The following is a 19,860-nucleotide window of genomic DNA, read 5'->3' as shown; positions in this document are numbered from 1 at the left end:
GAAAATGTCACGTTTTGTTATTATTTACGGTCTGAATGCTGACTGTTGAGTATGCAGCATTAAGTTATGTAAAGAACCAATGTGTACTGCAAAAAAAACTCCATCTTTACAAGCCATTTACCCTCATCTTTTTTTCTAAAAGGTAAAAAAAACAAAACAATCTGTCAGTGAGTTAAAGGTAATCCCACTAACCCTAACCCTAACCCTTTCCAGTGCAATTTCTCTTGTTTCAGGATTTTTTTTTTTTTTTTTTTCTGGGAGCAAGTATCAATGTGTTGAAACAAGGCAGAATAAGGCAGATCAGCCCACTAGGATCAAGAAAATGACACTTGATTCAAGAATATTCTGGAAACAAGTTCATTATCATCAGAAAGAAGTGGGATTATCTATTATTTTTTATACCTAGTTTGAATAAAAAACAAGAACTGAAGTTTGAATGGAAGTTAAGCAGGGAAAAAAATTACTAGTTGCTCTATATGGACATACAAAGATCTTAGAAACAGGGAAAACTAAGTGCTTTAGGAAGGATATTGAGGAAGGAAATATTAAAAAGCCTTTATTGTGGTGACTAAACTGTTAAAGAAGCCAGTGAAGGTCTTCGTCAGGGCTTTAGGAACCTCAGCGGTCGAAACATGTTGGCTTTTTTTTTAATCATTTAGCCACTACAATAAAGGTTTTTTCATATTTCCTTCCTCGTTGTCACATTTCCTGATATTTGGAGCGCCTGGATCTCATCCCATGAGCAGCTGCATCGAGCCAAATTTCAGTCCCCAGCCCATCACGACGTACTTGTCAGATGATGTTAACGCTGATTTCTGATTATGTTGTCGGTGCCATCGCTGTGTTTTGATTGTAATGGTCGTACTTTACGTTTGGAGATGACGGGATCAGTCGTCACGGTGTTGATCTGATTGCTGCTCTGATGATTAGGCCTGTTCGTTGAGTGTGTGTTCCTCTTTCTGATGTGATGTCATCTTTGTTTTTATGCTGCAATACCAACAGCCCCTCAGGGACAAAACAAAACTTAAACTGTTTGCAGAGGTCATTCGACTGGCTTAGAATAAAATTTCAGAATAAAACTAACGGATTGTGGAAGTTAACCCAGTGCAGCGGCCTCCGTTTTTATTGATATCTTCTTTTGTTAACAAAACGACGCTCCTGTTCATATTTTCTTGCCCAAACGTCTTACTGCCTCACATTTCCTCTAAATGTCACCTGTGTACTCTGCAGCCACAGACTTTTCACTTTGTTTGGTGTGAGTTCAAGTATCTGAGAGGATTTAAAGTGCAGGCTGCAGGGTTCAGTTTGGGCCAGACGGTACACTCTGCAGCACACTGTTGAAGACATTTATTGCACACACACACACACACACACACACACACACACACACACACACACACACATTATTGTACTTCTATCTTTGTGAGGACATTATATTGACCTCCATTCATTTTTTTTTTTTACAGCCTCTCCCTAATCTCAACTCTAACCAACACATTCCTGATCCAAACCCTTAACCTAACCCTAATCCAAACATTTACCTTAACCTTAACCCAATCCCTTACCTAACTCTAATCTTAACCCAAACTCTTAACCTAACCCTAACCCTTACTTTAACCTTAGTCCAAACACTTAACCTAACTCTAATCCAAACATTTACCTTAACCTTAACCCAATCCCTTACCTAACTCTAACCTTAGTCCAAACTCTTAACCTAACCCTAATCCAAACACTTAACCTAACCCCAACCCTTACTCTAACCTTAGTCCAAACACTTAACCTAACTCTAATCCAAACATTTACCTTACCCATAACCCAATCCCTTACCTAACTCTAATCTTAACCCAAACTCTTAACCTAACCCTAATCCAAACATTTACCTTAACCTTAACCCAATCCCTTACCTAACTCTAATCTTAACCCAAACTCTTAACCTAACCCTAATCCAAACATTTACCTTAACCTTAACCCAATCCTTTACCTAACTCTAACCTTAACCCAAACTCTTAACATAACTCTAATCCAAACATTTACCTTACCCTTAACCCAATCCCTTACCTAACTCTAATCTTAACCCAAACTCTTAACCTAACCCTAATCCAAACCCTTACCTAATACTAACCCAATCCCTTACACTACTGTTAACCCTTACCCTAACCTTAACCCAAACTCTTAACCTAACCTTAATCCAAACCCTTACCTAACCCTAATCTAAAGATTTCCAAACCCTTACCCTAACTTTAACCAATGAGCCAGAATTTGCCTTTGTAGTTGTGAAGCTCGGCCAAAATGTCCTCACTTCCAAAAAATGTGCCCACTCTGTTGGTTAAAAAAGTGTTCTGGTCCTCACTATAAAGCAAGTACACACACACACACACACACACACACACACACACACACACACTCCCATGCTCCACTGTTTATCCCAGGGCTCCGGGGGCTTGTGAAATCCATTCATCAGTGACAGAAGCGCTGCCATGCAAAACATAGACAGATACATTTGGAAAGTGCTATTGTTGGTGCATTAAAAATTAAAACATTTCCCAACATCCTCCAGCGGCAGAACAAGCCCGTGTTAGGACCCTCCGCCCATGAGGTACGCTTGGTTTTTGTTTTTCAGACCAACACAGATGCTCGGGCAAAGTGCTGCTTGATGTCCCTGTTGTTATTGAAAAGTCCTTTAAAACCAAGTGCTCTTTTGTTAAAAGTTGAAATATGTTTAACTTGGCACCGCTTGAGCCAAAACATCCTGAGCTTTCAGCGCGGTCAGGAACACAACACACACACACACACACACACACACACACACACCACAGTGCATCTTTTCCACTGCAAGTCACAAGAAGAGGGACACGCAAAGAGGAGCAGCCTCTCACTTTTTCCGTCAACACTGGCGTCTCCGAGATATAAACTTTGGAAAGAGAGGAAGAGGAGGAGAAAATATCTGCTCGCTTCAGGCAGCCTTCATCAGGTCGGTTGACGGGGAGTGGAGATCTACACGGACTCTTCTCTGGTTTCTCTAGACGCCTGTGATTCAGCACCAAAATTGTCCAGCAGGGTTTTGATAAGAGACATACACTACTCACAAAAAGTTAGGGATATTCGGCTTTCGGGTGAAATTTCAGGATGAACCTAAAATGCATTATAACCTTTACAGGTGAACTTAATGTGACCTTCTGTAAACTTTTGAATGCACATGTCCAACTGTTCAGTGTTTCAGTACTTTTTGCACAAGTTGCTGTTCTCTAACAAGGAGTTTAACGGCAAAATTCACATCAGGTGTTTGATGCTCCAGCTCATCGAGGTCGTATCATTAGGGAACGGCTGCTGGAGACTGGGGTACCTCAAATGGAGTGGCCTGCACTTTCTCCAGACCTGAATCCCATAGAAAACCTATGGGATCAGCTGAGTCGCCGTGTAGAGGCTCGGAGCTCTGTACCCCAGAACCTCAATGTCCTGAGGGCCGCCCTTCAAGAAGAGTGGGATGCCATGCCTCAGCAGACAATAAGTCGACTTGTGAACAGCATGAGACGTTGTTGTCAAGCTGTAATTGATGCTCAAGGGCACATGACAAGTTATTGACACTGACATTTTTTGTTGTGGTATATCCACCACTGTTGTTGGCTTTTGTTTCAAGAAATTGTTTGAGATGAGGAAATCACCAGTGTATGCTTCTACTTAAATGCCCTACTTTCATGATATAATATCACTGTAGCGTGAACTTTTTATATTTTCCATAAATTTCACCCAAAAGCCAAATATCCCTAACTTTTTGTGAGTAGTGTATACTGCAAAAAAAAAATAATAATAATAATAATAATAAATAAAATTAAAAAATCCCTAAGAAGTCATTTAGTGTCATCTTCAGTGTTCAAATCTTGTTTTTCTTCGAACAAGATAAAAAAAAAACTGCCTGTGGGATGAGATAATCCCACTTGTTTCCAGAAATTTCTTGAATCAAGAGTCATTTTCTTGATCCTGGTGGCTGATCTGCCTCCTTCTGCCTCGTTTCACGTGATTTAAACTTAATCATGAATAAAATCATGACACAAGTGAAACTGCATTAGTTGTAATTTGCTGTATGTATTGGAATAACTTAAAATATGCTCAGTTGGCAATGATCTGGTTTCTCCATGGAGATCATTGCAGTTTCAGCTCAAAATCACGACCATCAGAGTTTTTTTGTTGTTTTTTTTTTCATGTTTTATTTGCTGTAGCGGTCATATATTAACCCTTTTGAAGACTTAAACCGTCCCATTGGTGGGTTCATCATCACAAATGCATGCAGAGCAACTGAGCTTTGTTCAGACCCACAGAATTTGATTTTAAATTCTAGTGGAGATCCCGAGGTTTCCAAAGACACCAAATATGTCCTGCTGGATTCCAGGGGAATTTGTCTAAAATGATGCACGAGACATGTAGATCTTCTCTGCAGCCATAAAACAACAACATCTTGGGTTTGAATATTTCACTCAGTATCACTTCCTAAGGCATCCTAAATGTCTCACTGATTGCTGAAATTTGTATAAACTCCTTGAGGCCATGCACTTTAACCCTATAAAGCCTGAACTATGAAAGAATTGGCAGAAATTTCCAATTTTTTGAAACTGAACCCTTTATTTAGTCCTATAACAATATATATATATTAAAAAAAAAAAAAAAAATCAAAAAATATGTTATTACACGACCTTTCTGTTGTATGATATATGATATGTACTTGAAGTGCCAGTGGTATGGTCCAGGGTGAACAGGGGAAGTGTTCAAAGGTATACAACAGTATTTTGGTCAAGTATTGATTAAACTGAAAATGAAAAACGGAATTAAAAACGTGTATCATATATGATACAAATGGCTTTATAGGGTTAAATCACCATTTTAAAAGGAAGACCATTTTATCAACTTTCCCAGAGTGAAACAAGAGGTTCAATACCATTTTCACCATTGTCATTTGCAGCAGAGTGAATTCAGAAACGCACACTGTGAACTGACCAGTAAACATGATTTGATTTGATTTGATTTGATTTGATTTGTGTCCTTTCAACATCCTGATGCGGCTGGTCGGCCACTGGTGAGGCACGCAAAGTCACATCCATATTTTGGAAAAAAAAAAAAAAAAGTTGTTTTTGAGAGTTCAGGAGCGATAAAATAGAGCCAGAGTGTCGTCTATTAGTGTGAAGACGCTCACTCATGCAGTTTCTAACGGATCCTGGTGGAAAACCGAGCAGATGAAGAGCAGCGGCAACACCAAGAACAGAGAGAGGACGGAATAATAAATAAGGAGAGCAAAGGAGGGAGGAGGAGGGTTGTAAAATCAAATTAGAGAGAGAGAGAGAGAGAGAGAGAGAGAGAGGTATTAGGAGTGAAGTGAAAGAGTAAAGGGAGTCTTTGATGAAGGGCTGCAGCGGCCGCAGGTTAACAAGGAACAGACCAAAAACTGATCTGGGCTCCGTTTTCACGACCCGCTCACCCTATCAGGCAAGAATGTGTTGCATCCATGTGTGTGTGTGATGAAAGCACTAGAGACACACACACACACACACATATACACACACACACACACACACCGTGGATTAACCCTGAGGAATGCTGCACGACGGCCACTAAATCAATCAGCTCCCAAATCCACAAGAAAAGGGAAAAGGGAAACTCCGCTGAATTTAGGAGTTTAGTCAGGGATGTTTTTTTTTTTTTTTTTTTTTTTTTTTTTTTTGAGGATGAACAAATCTCCCTTGAAGCCAAAGACGATAAAACCCAAACCTGCAGCGTCACCGGATACAAAGTCAGCAGTTCGGCTGAATGGTACGGTGGTATTCTTGGGCCGGTGGGATATTTGCTTTAGTTTAAAACTGTTACCTTAAATAAAATGAACCAGAAATCATCTTCTTATTCTAATAAAATCCACCGGTCATTCCAGGCTTTATATCTGATGAACGTTATGAGTCATTACCCAGCTGGCATTTTAACATTTATTCAACACTGAATCAGCATCATAACTCATGGGTGAATCAATGTTGAATTTGGTTTTGATTTTGCAAAGCGAATCAACGTTGATATTGTGATGTTGTTTCAATGTCTTACGTTTCAACATGAGTGAACTAATGTTGAAGGCACAACAGTGAATTAATATTGAATTAAGAATTAACATCACAAGTTTCAATGTCTTAAGACATTGAAACAACATCACAATATCAACGTTGATTCGCTTTGCAAAATCAAAACCAAATTCAACATTGATTCCCCCATGAGTTATGATGTTGATTCAGTGTTGAATAAATGTTAAAATGCCAGCTGGGTAATGATAATTTCAGGATAGAACATGGAAGAGGCCAATAGGTTGAATCAACATACAGATCTTGTTAAAATTTCAACGTTGATTTATTGATAGGTTGTCAACGTTTCCGCAATTGTTAGCTTTATATATTATTTCAACATTGTTTCAATGTAGAAACAACAACTGACATCTTTTAAATTATATTTCAATGTTGAACGTCGGTTGAATGCCAGCTGGGTATGAGTCTCAGCTGTCTGCTTGCTGGCGCTGACACACTCTGAAACACCCGAGCAGAGCGTTTCTGGCAGGGTGGAGTTTCAGTCGGACAAACGTCTCTCAGAATTAGATTTGATGGTTGAGTTAAACCTCAGTGGGTGGTTTAAATTTCACCAGAGCTTATAAATTTAACCTTATAACTTACTGTCCTCTCATATCTATGGAGGTCTACTCTCGCCATAAAACATAAAACAATAAAAATGTCTCACTTGTGTTTGTTTGCTTGTTTTTTTCCTCATAATTGTGACTTGAAGTCTTATAATTCTGACTTTTTCCTTCTCTCAGTTGCGACTTTTGAACTCATTATTCTTTTATTTTCTCACCGTTGTGATTCTGTAACTTAAAATTTTTCTTCATTTTTTTCTGTGACTTTGTATCTCAGAATTCAGACTTTTTTTTCTTGCAGTTGCGACCGACTTTTTACAGCCTGCATCCTGCATGTCGACTAACGTTTGCACGCTCTCTATCGCTCTCACACACACATTATTACAGGAAAATGGCATGATAAAGTGGAAGTTAGTGTGTTAGTGTCTCAGCTTCTTTATACAGTGAGCACACGGTGCGGCATGAACATGGAAGCCGGTAGAAAACTTTGTTTTTGATTGCAAAAAAAAAAAAAAAAAAAAAACATTAAAACTGTAATAGAAAGAAGTTAGTATTCTTTTTGAAATATTGTGTTTTTTTAATTTTCAATTTTGGTACATACATAATAATACAAATAAAGTCCCAAATCCTGCCCTCCCCCAAACAAAATTAAAAAATATAATAAAAAAAGAAAGTCAGTATTCTTACTTCTACACTCAAAAAAGTCATAATTCCACACGGAGAGCTGCCATAAAAAAAGTCAAAACTCTGTGTTTTAATCTCAGAATTGCAGAAAAGAAACTGAACAGAGTTTATTTGTACGGAGCCTTTCAGACACAAGGCCATTCAGAGAGCTTTAAATAAAATTAAAGAAGACGTGAAAACAAGATTTAAGACACACCTGAATTAGACAAAACAACTTTATCTGTTATAGAGTCACAAATGTGATTTAAAAACATAATAATAATAATAATAATAATAATAACGTGGAACTGACAATTCTGAGTGCAGAAGTCATAACTGTGAAGGGAAAAAAGCACATTAAAGATGAGTTTTGTTTGGTTTTGCTTTGTTTTTTTGGCATGAATGGGCTTCCGTAGCCTGATCGCTGAATCTGAACGTCGATTTTTTAACATTTAAAACGAGAGAGAAGTCATTTTACAGGCCTAAACTTTGAGTATGCACCAGTGTGTGTGTGTGTGTGTGTGGGTGTGTGTGTGTGTGTGTACATGCCTTTATGTAATTACTCTATTGTACTCAATCAGCCTCAAGCCTTGAACCCCTCACTGTGAAATCACTCTGACTCCAACTCACTGTAACCTTTCATAGTTATTTACTATGACTGCCTGGCTCTGTGTGCTGTCTGTGTGTGTGTGTGTGTGTGTGTGTGTGTGTGTCACGTCTACGCTCGAGTGGCCCCAGCCCACATAGCACAGCGTGATTGGGGAAAATTGCTTTGGCCTTTATGCTAAACGTAACCATACAAATAGAGCGCGGCCAAATTGGATGAGCGCTGCCCTCGGAGGTTTGTGGGGCCCCGGCTGAGTTTTCAAAAGCGGGTTTCTCCCATTGTCTCGCAATGACAAGGTTCAGCGGGAGAGGCTATAAACGTCTGCAACGTAAAGGGTAAGAGGTGACATTTGGGACGGGTGTCATGACGACTCGGGCTCGCTCTATTTACAGAAACTTAGGGTATATGAAATATCTCATTTCATCTAATTGTCTGCCCCGCTATTTTTTTTTTTGTTTGTTTTAAATGGAGGATCTACATGTTTGTGTTGGTCACAAAGGAAAATATCCATCACGGGGAGCATCTGTTTCGACATAATTTCGTCTCTGCGTCGTTCCACATTGATTTACGAGGCGGCTTTTGAGGAAAAATGCGATGGAACGTGGCACAGAGCCCTCAGGCGCTTTGGTTGGGTTTCTCCTGCGATGTGAGCGACTGTTTCCTGTTTGCCGTCATCGCCCCGACCCGCCTGACCAATCAGAGCCGGGCTGGGGTTACAGGTCGGAGGTCACACCTCTGAGATTTCACGGCCCCAAACAACAGAAACGGGACATGAGGAATTGGAAATGCGTCATGTTTGAAAGCTGAAAGCCGTGTGATGCACATGGCTTTCAGATCGATTACAAGGTGTGTGTTCTGACTCTGTGTGTGTGTGTGTGTGTGTGTGTGTGTGAGTGAGTGATGATTCTGTTCTAGATACAGATTTGTAGATACACTCTGATGATACTTGAGAGAGCTATTCAAAGTGGTGAGATTAAAACATAATATTACAATAACTAAAATAAGTCAATTAACCCTTTGAAACCTGAGCAGATTCACTTGATTTCTCTCAAAAAAAAAAAAAAAAAATCTGCAAATTTATTGGAAATTTAGTGCAAGAATATATAAAGGAATAATATGTAAAGAAATAAATAAAAAATAAATAAAAATAATAATAATACAGGAATGTAAGTAAAAATATTGACAAAAAATACTGCCAAAAATTACCAAAACTTTAACAAAATTAACAAAAAAAAAAAACTTTAAAAAAGAGAGAGAATTAGCAAAAACAAATGATGTGAATTTAAGCCAAAAATTGGCATAAAAAAAGATCAGAAAGTAACTATAATTAATGCTAGGAAAATAAAATAAATATAGAAATAAATAAATAAATGGTAAAGAAAATTACCAGTAAATTGGCAGAACAAATACCAGATAATATGCTCAAAAAAAAAAAAAAAAAAAAAAAAAAAACAGTAAGGTAAGCTGGGACCTATATTTCCACTGACTCTTTAGTTATTAAAATGATTTTTTATTTAAAACGTCAGCTCAGCGATGCTCAGAGATTAAATGACTTTCAAAGGCGATTAAATTAAAGTGAAATTAAACTTTTCCTTATTTTGCTGGAAGACCCTCAAGGACCCCTCGGGGTCCCCGCACCCCATGTTGGAAACCACTGTCCTAGAAAAACTGCACAGAGAGTGAAACACACTGAGAGTCAGAGTCTGACTGCTGTGTGTGTTTCTCTAGTCAGTTTACAGTGCGCACACACACACACACACACACACACACACACACACACTCATCCCTCCATCCACACCTTCAGTATGTTCTCCCCCCTCCTCTCTCTCTCTCTCTCTCTCTCTCTCTCTCCCTGCCCGGTGGGCTCCAGTCAATGCCAGGAACCAGGAAGTCAGACAATTCAAACCACATGAGAGAGAAACCACGCAGGGAGAGGACAGGGGTTCACACACACACACACACACACACACGCACACACACACACACACACACACACACACACACACAGTCACAGAGCCTTGTTGCATTAAAGGACAGCCGAAGCGGTGATTGGAGTTTGAGCTCATTTCCTGCGCTCCCTCTCTGGTTCACATCACCACACGTCATTTACCGGCACTTTTATCAGGCGGGGAGACTTTTCTCTTTCCTCATCTGAAGCTCCTGACGCACCGAGCCGAGAGCCGAGAGCCCAGCGTCGCCGTGAGTGTGTGTGACGCGTCCCACCTGCCAGCCCTGCAGGGTGAGATGACGGGACAGCAATCCGGATTCGCTCTGATGCTCAGCTCCCGTCTGAGCCCAACAGAGCACAGATTTTGTTTTTTGTTTTTTTAGCGACCTGCCAGTTGGGTTTTCTCACTTTTTCCTGCTTCTTTTCCTGCTGCCCCCTCCTGGTGTGGAGTGACTTCCCCTCAGCAGGTGCAGAAAAACACTAAAATACAGTTTAGGGTGGCTTTCTATGACCTGATGAAGACCAAGCACCGAAATGTCACCTTAAAGTGAGACAGTCCCTGCGTTCCAATATTCATACTACCATACTATTTAGTAGGGGAAAAAAAAGAATTGGCATGCATATTTCATACTAAACTACATACTTTGTAAGGGCAGCTGCAGAACATACTAAAAGTAAAAAGTATAAGTATGCGATTTGGAACGCAGGGAGTGTGTGAGAGTGTGTGATTCCCAGCGGGCGCAGGACGTGCTGCATGTCGGCCGGCACGGATCACTTTTTAGCAGGAAGCGTGAGGCGCCCCGCTCGCCGCTAATTCTTCTGCCGCGTTCCACACAAACTCAGAGGCGGGGGAAATTCCTCCCGGGTGTTTACGACTTCCGCCGGCCGAGCGTCTCAGAGCGGGAAAAGACGACATAAATAACGCCACCACGCTGTTGGAAAGTCATTAGAGCTTCTCGCCTTTTTAACCCAACGCTGTGGTTTGGTGATTAATTTGTCTCTGCCAGGAACAACAAACATGTTTTGCTGACATGCCATGTGGCAGATGTGACTCAGCGATGCTCCCCGCGGGTTGCCATGTTGGCATGACATCTCACACTGGCGACTGACCGGCTTTTTCCCCAGTCGGAAATCCTGGAAATCTGGAAATCCTGACTTTCTGAGCGGCCTGAAATGCAGCGGTTGAGGTCGGCTTCCCTCCCTCGAGACGGATTCAAGGCCTCGTTGCCAAATCCACTCATTATAAGTGACTGTGGGCTTGTTTCTCGGTGAAGACTCTTACAAACGTTGGTAGCTGGTGGTTGTGTTTTTTGGAGCTTGTTTCTAAAAAGTTTGAGCTCCATCCAAGTTGTCAAATATCGGTTCCTGCTGTCAGAGCCATGAATGCACCAGACAACATTTACACTGACTGATATAATTGCTTTTCTAGTTTATTATAAGCAGCTTCTCAACTTTCACTTTCACTCATTTATCCTTTCATTCTTCATTCTTAGTTGGTCAGTGTGTTTGGTTCAAGTTCTTAAGATGTTAAACATAAAAATGTAAGATTGACAAGTTACAGTAGGCTGTTTTTTTTTTTTTTTTTTTTTTTTTAAATGACTGCTTGTGAAATCCAATCCAAATAAATTCATAAATATTCATACTGGTGTATAAACAGATAAGCAGATTCACTTGATTTCTCTCAAAGCCAAAAAAAAAAAAAAAAAAAAAAAAAAAATCTGCAAATATAATATAATATGTAATAATAATAATATAATAACAATATAATATGTAAATAAATAAATAAACAAATAAAAAAATACAGGAATGTAAGTAAAAGTATTGCCAAAAAATAATGCCCAAAAATTACAAAAAAAAAAAAAAAAAAAAACTGGGATTGTAGTGCAAAATCAGAAAAAAAAAAAAAAACCTAAAAAAAAAAGGGGGGGGGGGGGGAGGGGGGGGGGGGGCATTAGCAAAAATAAGCCAAAAGCCAAAAATTGGCAAAAAAAAAAAAAAAAAAAAATCAGAAAGTAAGCATTAAGTAACTATAATTAATGTCAGGAAAATAAAATAAAATAAAATAAAATAAAATAAATAATAAAGAAAATTACCAGAAAATTGGCAGAACAAATACCAGAAAATTTGCTCAAAAAAATAAATGTCTCGAAAAATGCAAGGTAAGCTCGTGGAACCTATATTTCCACTGTCTCTTTAGTTATTAAAATTATTTTTTTTTATTTAAAACGTCAGATCAGCGATGTTCAGAGATTAAATGACGATCAAAGGCGATTAAATTAAAGTGAAATTTCACTGTTCGTTCATATATATTCATACTGGTGTATAAACAGAGCAGCAAGTGGCCTTTCTTAGTCAGACTGTGGTAGGTAAGGTCGCTTGTTTTGGGCTTTTTTCCAAGCCCAAAAGAAGTCACTTTGCTCTTTTCCAAGCCGATCAGCTGTGTTAGTGTAGAGGCTGGTGCAGTGGAGGTGTCATTAGATGTAGTCTTCAGCCTTTCAGATCATAAAACAGCTGATTTGACCGTCATCACACCATTAAATGGACGTTATCCGCACCCACTGCACCTTCTAGCGCCTCAGAAGCTGTTATCTGTTCCTGTTATCAGTCTGTCTTCACCAGTCAAACGGGACCCTGGAGCCAGACGCACCGTGATGTAACATAAAGACCAACACAGTCGCTCATTGTAGGAGGCGGTCGGGGTCGTGGACGGGTCGATCACACGGACCTTCACTCCACAGAGAGCCGGGATCGAGTCCCAACTCAAGGCAGAACCGTGATGTTAGGTGGATTTGAGCAGAAATAATCTAAAGGCAGGTTTCACACCGGAACTCAGAGACTCAGGAAACACAAACACACAGAACTGAACTGAACTGAACACAAACTGGACACACCTGGGGAAGGAGAGGGACACAAGACTGGAGGGGAGGGATTATGACCGATACACTGCAAAAACTCAAAATCTTACCAAGAATTTTGTCTACCGTAATTTCCAGACTATTGAGCGCACCTGAATATAAGCCGCACCAACTAAATTTAAAAAGAAAAAAGAATTTGTACATATATAGGCCGCACCTCTTTATAAGCCGCAGGTGTCCACGTTGTAACATGAGATATTTACACAGAAAGATGGTACACAGAAAGATTTTTTTTAAATTTTTTACTTAAATAAATGCTTTTTTCCGAGCAGCGCCTGTAAAACGGCAGTAACACGGCTGGTTAAAAAAATAACCAGCCTACCAGCCTACCAGAAAAGTCATTGATCGCTATCTTCATCTTCCTCCTGCGCACTAAAACCACTGAAGTCGTCTTCTTCAGTGTGGGAACTGAAAAGCCTCAGAATGACTTCGTCACACATTTTCTCAGTCTCTCTTTCGTTGTCGCTCTCAATGTCACTTTCGTCTCGAGGCGAATTTGTGCTCGTGCTGTCCTCTTCATCACGCAACTTAAAAGCTGCAACATATGCATTTCTTCGTGTGTTTTCCATGATGAGGGTGTGTGCATCTATGTTGTGCATGATGCGCAAAATGACTGTTCAAAACACAATCAAACTAGTGTCTTCCTCGGCGCATCATCTCTTCCACCTGTCTGTCTTGCTCTTGCGCTTCCTGCTAGAGCGCCCCCTGGAGGCCGTTAGCCCGTAAAAATCTATAAAGGGTTCAAAGCGTGTGAAAAAAGTAGCTGCTTATAGTCCGGAAATTACGGTAATTTCAAGTCATTTTCCAGTGGAACAAGTCAAAATTCGCTTGCAACAAGTGAAATTTGTCTAAAAACAACTTATTTCTGAGGTGATCATGTCTTATTTTAAGTGTAATGAGATATTTTGACTAGAAATAAGACATTTTGACTTGAAATAAGACAAATAATCTTGGTAAGATTTTGCGTTTTTGCAGTGTCTTTGCAGTTTCAGGAATAAAAGCAACAGGAGACATATTGTGCAATGCGGCACCCGCATTAAACCGTATCTGTGTGTGTGTGTGTGTGTGTGTGTGTGTGGATATGTGCTGTTTTTAATCCTTGCACTCCTAATTGGCTGTTTTGTAATACTACCAATTAAGGAATTTGACTTTCCTGATGCATTCACTGTTAGTGAGTCACTGTTGATAAGAGTGCTCACTACATGCTTTAAATGTAATGTAATGTGTGTGTGTGTGTGTGTGTGTGTGTGTGTGTTTTGTACCCCTTGCCTACTTGATGAAGTGATAGATTTGAAGAAAGGTCCTGAAAGCTACCAGATGCTCAAGTCTCTCTCTCTCTCTCTCTCTCTCTTTTCCCAGCTCTATGTCTCTCGTCCTCACTTTCTCTCTCTCTCTCTCTCTCTCTCTCTCTCTCTCTCTCTCTCTTTTGGCTCCCATTCGTGCCTCCGTGTGCGTTTCATCATTAACCCCGGCCTTTCATCCTTTCATCCCGAAACACCACAAACAAGACGGAGATTAATGCGTCCGCTCGCCCTCGTTCCTCAGCGGAGCTCATGACAGCCGCTGTTTGTTTTTACTCACATTTTCCTCCTTTTTTTATTGTTTTCATTCATAATAACACACAGCGAGGCTTTTATTATTATTATAATTATTATTATTTTAATTCTGGGGATGCAGTCGTCTTGCCGTCCGTCTCAGGGATCGGCGTCCAGTCGAGCCACTCTTCAAAAGCACTTCAGCAGGTTGGACGTTTGCCAAACTGGGAGTCAAAGCCGCGTTTCAGTCAGGAATTCCCAGCTCTTCGGTCACAATTACAAGCGTGGAGCGTTCCGGTGTTTGATCTTGGAAAAGCCAGGGGAAAAACACGGACGCTAGCGATGTTATCAACGATGTTAAGAAACATAAACTGGCCAGGGAGCATTTAATGTGCAGCAGAGGGGGAGGGAACTAACTAGACCTACAGTTATTCATGTTGGGTAGTTTTTTTGTGTACTTTAGTCAGTAATTGTACTTTTACTTCAGTCCATTTTTGCTTGACTTTTGTCCTTCACTACACAATAAAAGCTCAGTCAGCAAAGATGAGAAGAGGAAGCTGCCTCTACTTTGTTGGTTCTACTGTTTTGTCATTTTCCAAATTTCACAATAAAAGCTGCACGATGGAAAACTGCAGATGGTCGATGGAGGCAAGGACCATTTAGACTCAGCTGGTAAAAGAAATGTGGAACAAGTGTGGAAAAAAACCAAAGTAAATTTTGCGTAATGCCCCTTTAAAAGCATGTCGTGTGCAGCGTGTTCTCTCCTCCTTTTCTAACTGCATGGAAAAGATCCCAGCTAACACAGTTACTGTTTGGAAAAAGGAGCTCAGTCACTTTTACTGCCAGGACATTTGACATGAGACACTTTGGACTTTTACTGCAGGACATTTTTACTGCACTACTTCTACTTCTACTGCAGTCACATACCAGCAGAGGAACAGTACTTCTACTTCTACTGCAGTCACATACCAGCAGAGGAACAGTACTTCTACTTCTACTGCAGTCAGATACCAGCAGAGGAACAGTACTTCTACTTCTACTGCAGTCACATACCAGCAGAGGAACAGTACTTCTACTGCAGTCACATACCAGCAGAGGAACAGTACTTCTACTTCTACCGCAGTCACATACCAGCAGAGGAACAGTACTTCTACTTCTACTGCAGTCACATACCAGCAGAGGAACAGTACTTCTACTTGAGGAGCAGTTTGTAGTACTCTTTCCACTACTTGCTGTACAAGTGCAAGTTTTCCTCTTAAATATAGAAGTTTAACGGTTTTGGCTACACCACACGTGTGTCACGTAACGCTGAAAAACAAAGTTTAGTGCAGAAGTGCTGAAATAATTAATTAATCAGTTCGTCAACCAACAGAAAATTAATTGGTTATAATCGACTTTTAGTTATTTAGCGAGTAAAGGTGCCAAACATTTAGAGGTGACAGCTTTACAAATGCTAACCTTGTCTTCTTTTTCTTCGTTCATATTGTTTCAAAACTAAAACACTGCAAAAACTCCATATCTTACCAAGAATATTTGTCTTATTTCAAGTCAAAATGTCTCATTACACTTAAAATAAGACATGATCACCTCAGAAGTAACTTGTTTTTAGACAATTGTCTCTTGTTTCAAGTGAAAATTCGCTGGAAACAAGTGAAAATTGGCTTGTTTCATTGGCAAAATTTGCCAGTGAAAAAAGTGAAAATTCACTTGAAATAAGTGAAAATTAGCGAGAAAATTAGCGAGAAACAAGAAACAAATTTTGCCAATGAAACAAGCAAATTTTCACTTGTTTCAAGCAAATTTTCACTTGAAACAAGAGACAATTGTCTAAAAACAAGTGACTTCTGAGGTGATCATGTCTTATTTTAAGTGTAATGAGATATTTTGACTAGAAATAAGACATTTTTGACTTGAAATAAGACAAATAATCTTGGTAAGATTTTGCGTTTTTGCAGTGTATTTTGTCTGTTTTGTTTTTTTTTTGGCTGCTGGTGAGAATAAGGAAGACGTGTGAAGACGTCACTTTGAGCTCCGGTCACTTCCCAACAGACTTTGTCAAATCTTTCGAGATTTCACAAACAAAACGATTGGCTGATGAACTGAAAAAAAAAAAAAAAAAAAAAAAAAATCACAGTTCACCACATAATCTTAATCTGTAGCCGTGCTTTACTGTAATCCAGGTTTCCAGGTTGAAGTTTTGCCTTGAAGCATCGCTCCATTTCATTTTTTCTTCCCAATAAACTGTAAACACAGCGCTCAAGGTCTGTGATTATTGATTATTATTGATTATCTGACATGTTCGCCTGTTTCTCTCTCTCTCTCTCTCTCACACACACACACACACACACACACACACACACACAAGTCGTGTTTAAAGGAGTGAACGCAGCGACCGCATCTCTCACATCCTCATTCCACAGAATTACATCCAAACTGCCAGAGACTGTTATGGATGGACTCATTAGGAAAAACATACAAATAAAGAGAGAAAAAGGAAGGAAGAAGTACACACACACACACACACACACACACACACACACACACACGATAAACACACACAGATAAACACACACCGCTAACAGGCGCTTCTTGCATCAGTACAGCAACTCTGATTGTGTCAGACCTGACTGAGCTGGCATGTTCCCACACACACACACACACACACACACACACACACACACACACACACACACACACACACACACACAGTGTTTTAGGGGATCACACAGGCCCTCTGCTGTTTGGCCGTCAGTGTCGGGTCAGTTGATGAATACTAATGGGACAGGATTAGTGGGATGTTGCCAAAGCCATGTTTATGTGTGTGTGTGTGTGTGTGTGTGTGTTCAGCGGTGCCCAGAGAGAAGAGACACAAAATCTGACAAAAGTTCACATTTAAGTCTTAAAACAACACAGATTATAATCCAAACACACACAAAAGACCTTATTTGAGCTTATTTGTGTTCTGGTTCAGTTTAAGATAACAACTCTTCATGAGGAGCTTCATAAAAATTCACAAAGGCTCTATTTTAGCTGATTTAGAGAATTGTGTAAAAAATAAAATAAAATAAAATAAAATAAAATAAAAAACTTATGAGTAGTGTTTAAGACAAAAGACATTTGTTCGAATGTTTTTGAATAAACACAAATAAAAAGAAACAAAAGTCTGGAGAAGGCATCACACACACACAGAAGCTGTGTTAGTGTGGTCAGATTAATTAACCAGTAGAGTCTAATAGTCAAATTTATTTTTATTGATCCTTTATAAATCAAATAAGAGTTTTTGGAAAATTTGAAGAAAAATAAACAAAAGTCTGTTATCATTAAAAAATATCCTTTGATTTCTTAACACTTAGAACAATTTTATGTCAGTGGTGCTTTGTAACAGGTCACATTTTCCAGTTAGAGCACACACACACACACACACACACACACACACACTGAAATAGCATTAAACAAGCTTCTGACAGCCAGAGAGTCAAAGTTTAAGATAAGAACTGCCGAGCGATCTATCTTTTGTGCGATCCAGAACCAAATCACCCGTTCTGGTTCAGCCGTGATAGGACCTTTATCATGTCACACACACACACACACACACACACACACAGACACTGAATCCCTTGTCCTTCAACACGGTGACACAGCATGATGCCGAAAGCCTCGTAAAGCATGAGAGTTACACAGCACGCAATTACACACACACACACACACACACACTCACACACACACACACACACACACACACAGCCTGTACCTGTCAGCGGGGTGTGCAACTTGTCAGCGAGTTAAAATCCACTCGAGGTCCGGCGGCTTCCTCAGACCTCGGACACAAACTGCATCTCAGCTCTGAGCGGAACGACGGGGCGAGCGAGGCAGAGATTAAGGCAGCAAGTGAGCGAGCGAGAGAGAGAGAGAGAGAGAGAGAGAGAGAGAGAGAGAGTCTGTCTCCACCATGTGTCTCTGTCAGGGAAGCAGGAGGCTGGCAAAACTGAGGAGAGCAGCCAGAGCTGAGCAACATAAACACTGGAGAGAGAGGAGGAGGAGAGAGAGGAGGAGGAGAGGAGGGAGGGGAGGAGGAGAGGGAGGGGAAGAGGAGAGGGAGGGGAAGAGAGGAGTGAGGAGAGAAAGAGTGAAGGGAGGGAGGGAAGAAAGAAAAAGAGGAGGGAGGAGAGAAGGGAGTGAGGAGAGAAAGAGTGAGGGGAGGGAGGGAAGAAAGGAGGAGGAGAAAAGAAGGGATGACAGGAGGGAAGGAAAGGAGAGAAGGAAGGGAAGGGAAAGGAAAGGAAAGGAAAGGAAAGGAAAGGAAAGGAAAGGAAAGGAAAGGAGGGAATGATGGAAAGGAGGGAGGACAGAGGGAGAGGAAGGAGCAGAGGAAGATGGAAGGGAGGGAGGAGAGAAGGGAAGAAACGAAGCAGATAGGAGAGGAAGGAGGAGAGGAGGGGAAGGAGGAGATAAGGAGAAGAGGGAGGGAAGAAAGAAAGAGAGGAGGAGATGGAGGAAGGAAGGAAAGAAGAGAGAAGGGGGAGAAGGACAGGAAGGGAAAAGAGGGAAGCATGGGAGGAAGGAAGGAGAGGAAGGAACAGAGGAGGAAGGAAGGAAGGAAGGAAGGGAGGGAGGAGAGAAGGAAGGGTGGGAAGAAAGGGATGAGGTAGGGGTGAAGGAGAGGAAGGGGAAAGGAGGAGAGTGAGGGAGGAGAGAAGGAGATGAGTTAGGAGAAGGAGGCAAGGAGGAGACAAAGAGAAGGAGGTAAGGAAGGAGAGAGGAGGTGGAAATGGAGGAGGGAGGCAGAGAGGGCAGGAGAAAAAAGCAGGGAAGAAAAGAAGGAGGTGGAGAAGGAGGCAAGGAGGGGAGGAAGGAGCGAGGTGAGGAGGTGAGGAGGTGAGGAAGGGAATCTGAGGGGAGGAGGATTAAGACGACGGGATCAAAGCTCTATAAAAAGGACAGGAGAGAGAGGAGGGGAGCGAACGACGGCAGGAGACAGAGAGGGAAAAGGTTAACAGGGAGGAGAGGAGCGAGGGATGAGAAAATAGAGGAGGAGGAGGAGGAGGTGGAGGGAGGTTAAGTCCGTGAGCTAAGCCCCGTCTCGGCTTGCTTTAATGAATTTGTCTCCGTCTGTTTCCGTCTCTCCTCCTGAGACCAGAATTAAAACGTTTGATCGACAAGGAGGCCAAAGTCCAACAAAGAACTCACTTTCAGTCTAAAAAAAAAGTCTTTTAAACAAAAAAATAAACTCGTAAAAAAAAAGACATTCTCAGATTTTCACCACGTCACTCTCATCCATTCATCTCCCACTCTACTTTCACCTGTTTCATAAAGGCAAGAAAACGCCACAAAAGAGCGTTTTTTACTGTAAACACAAACATCAGAATGAACCAAACGCTGCATCAACGCCCTGCTTTAGCTCATTTAACTTGGAGGGGCTCCCTGCCTTGCTCATGGGCACTTCGGCAGGCGGGACGTTTGCCTGTTTGCCGCCCTGATGCCAGAATCACCCGCAGGAGTCTCTCCTAGTTTGACTGGTGAAACACACATTTCCCATTTAA

The 19,860-nt window shown here is 40.8% G+C and overlaps 1 protein-coding gene across 2 annotated transcripts in view; it reads right to left on the bottom strand.

Annotated features, from left to right (window-relative positions):
* Nucleotides 1-19,860, bottom strand: part of arhgap36 (Rho GTPase activating protein 36) — a 100,058-nt gene that overhangs the window by 46,620 nt on the left and 33,578 nt on the right. Inside the window, exon 1 of one of the 2 annotated variants that reach the window (XM_030075545.1) lies at nt 18,072-18,145. The exons of the other annotated variant lie outside the window; for it this stretch is intronic. The gene's annotated coding sequence lies outside the window, so the exon portion shown is untranslated. Of the gene's footprint in view, nt 1-18,071; nt 18,146-19,860 lie in introns of those variants that run through there. 2 annotated transcript variants of the gene reach the window in all.

Source organism: Myripristis murdjan, chromosome 18 (genome assembly GCF_902150065.1).
Source record: "Myripristis murdjan chromosome 18, fMyrMur1.1, whole genome shotgun sequence".
NCBI lineage: Eukaryota > Metazoa > Chordata > Actinopteri > Holocentriformes > Holocentridae > Myripristis > Myripristis murdjan.
This window is presented reverse-complemented; position numbering and strand designations above follow the sequence as displayed.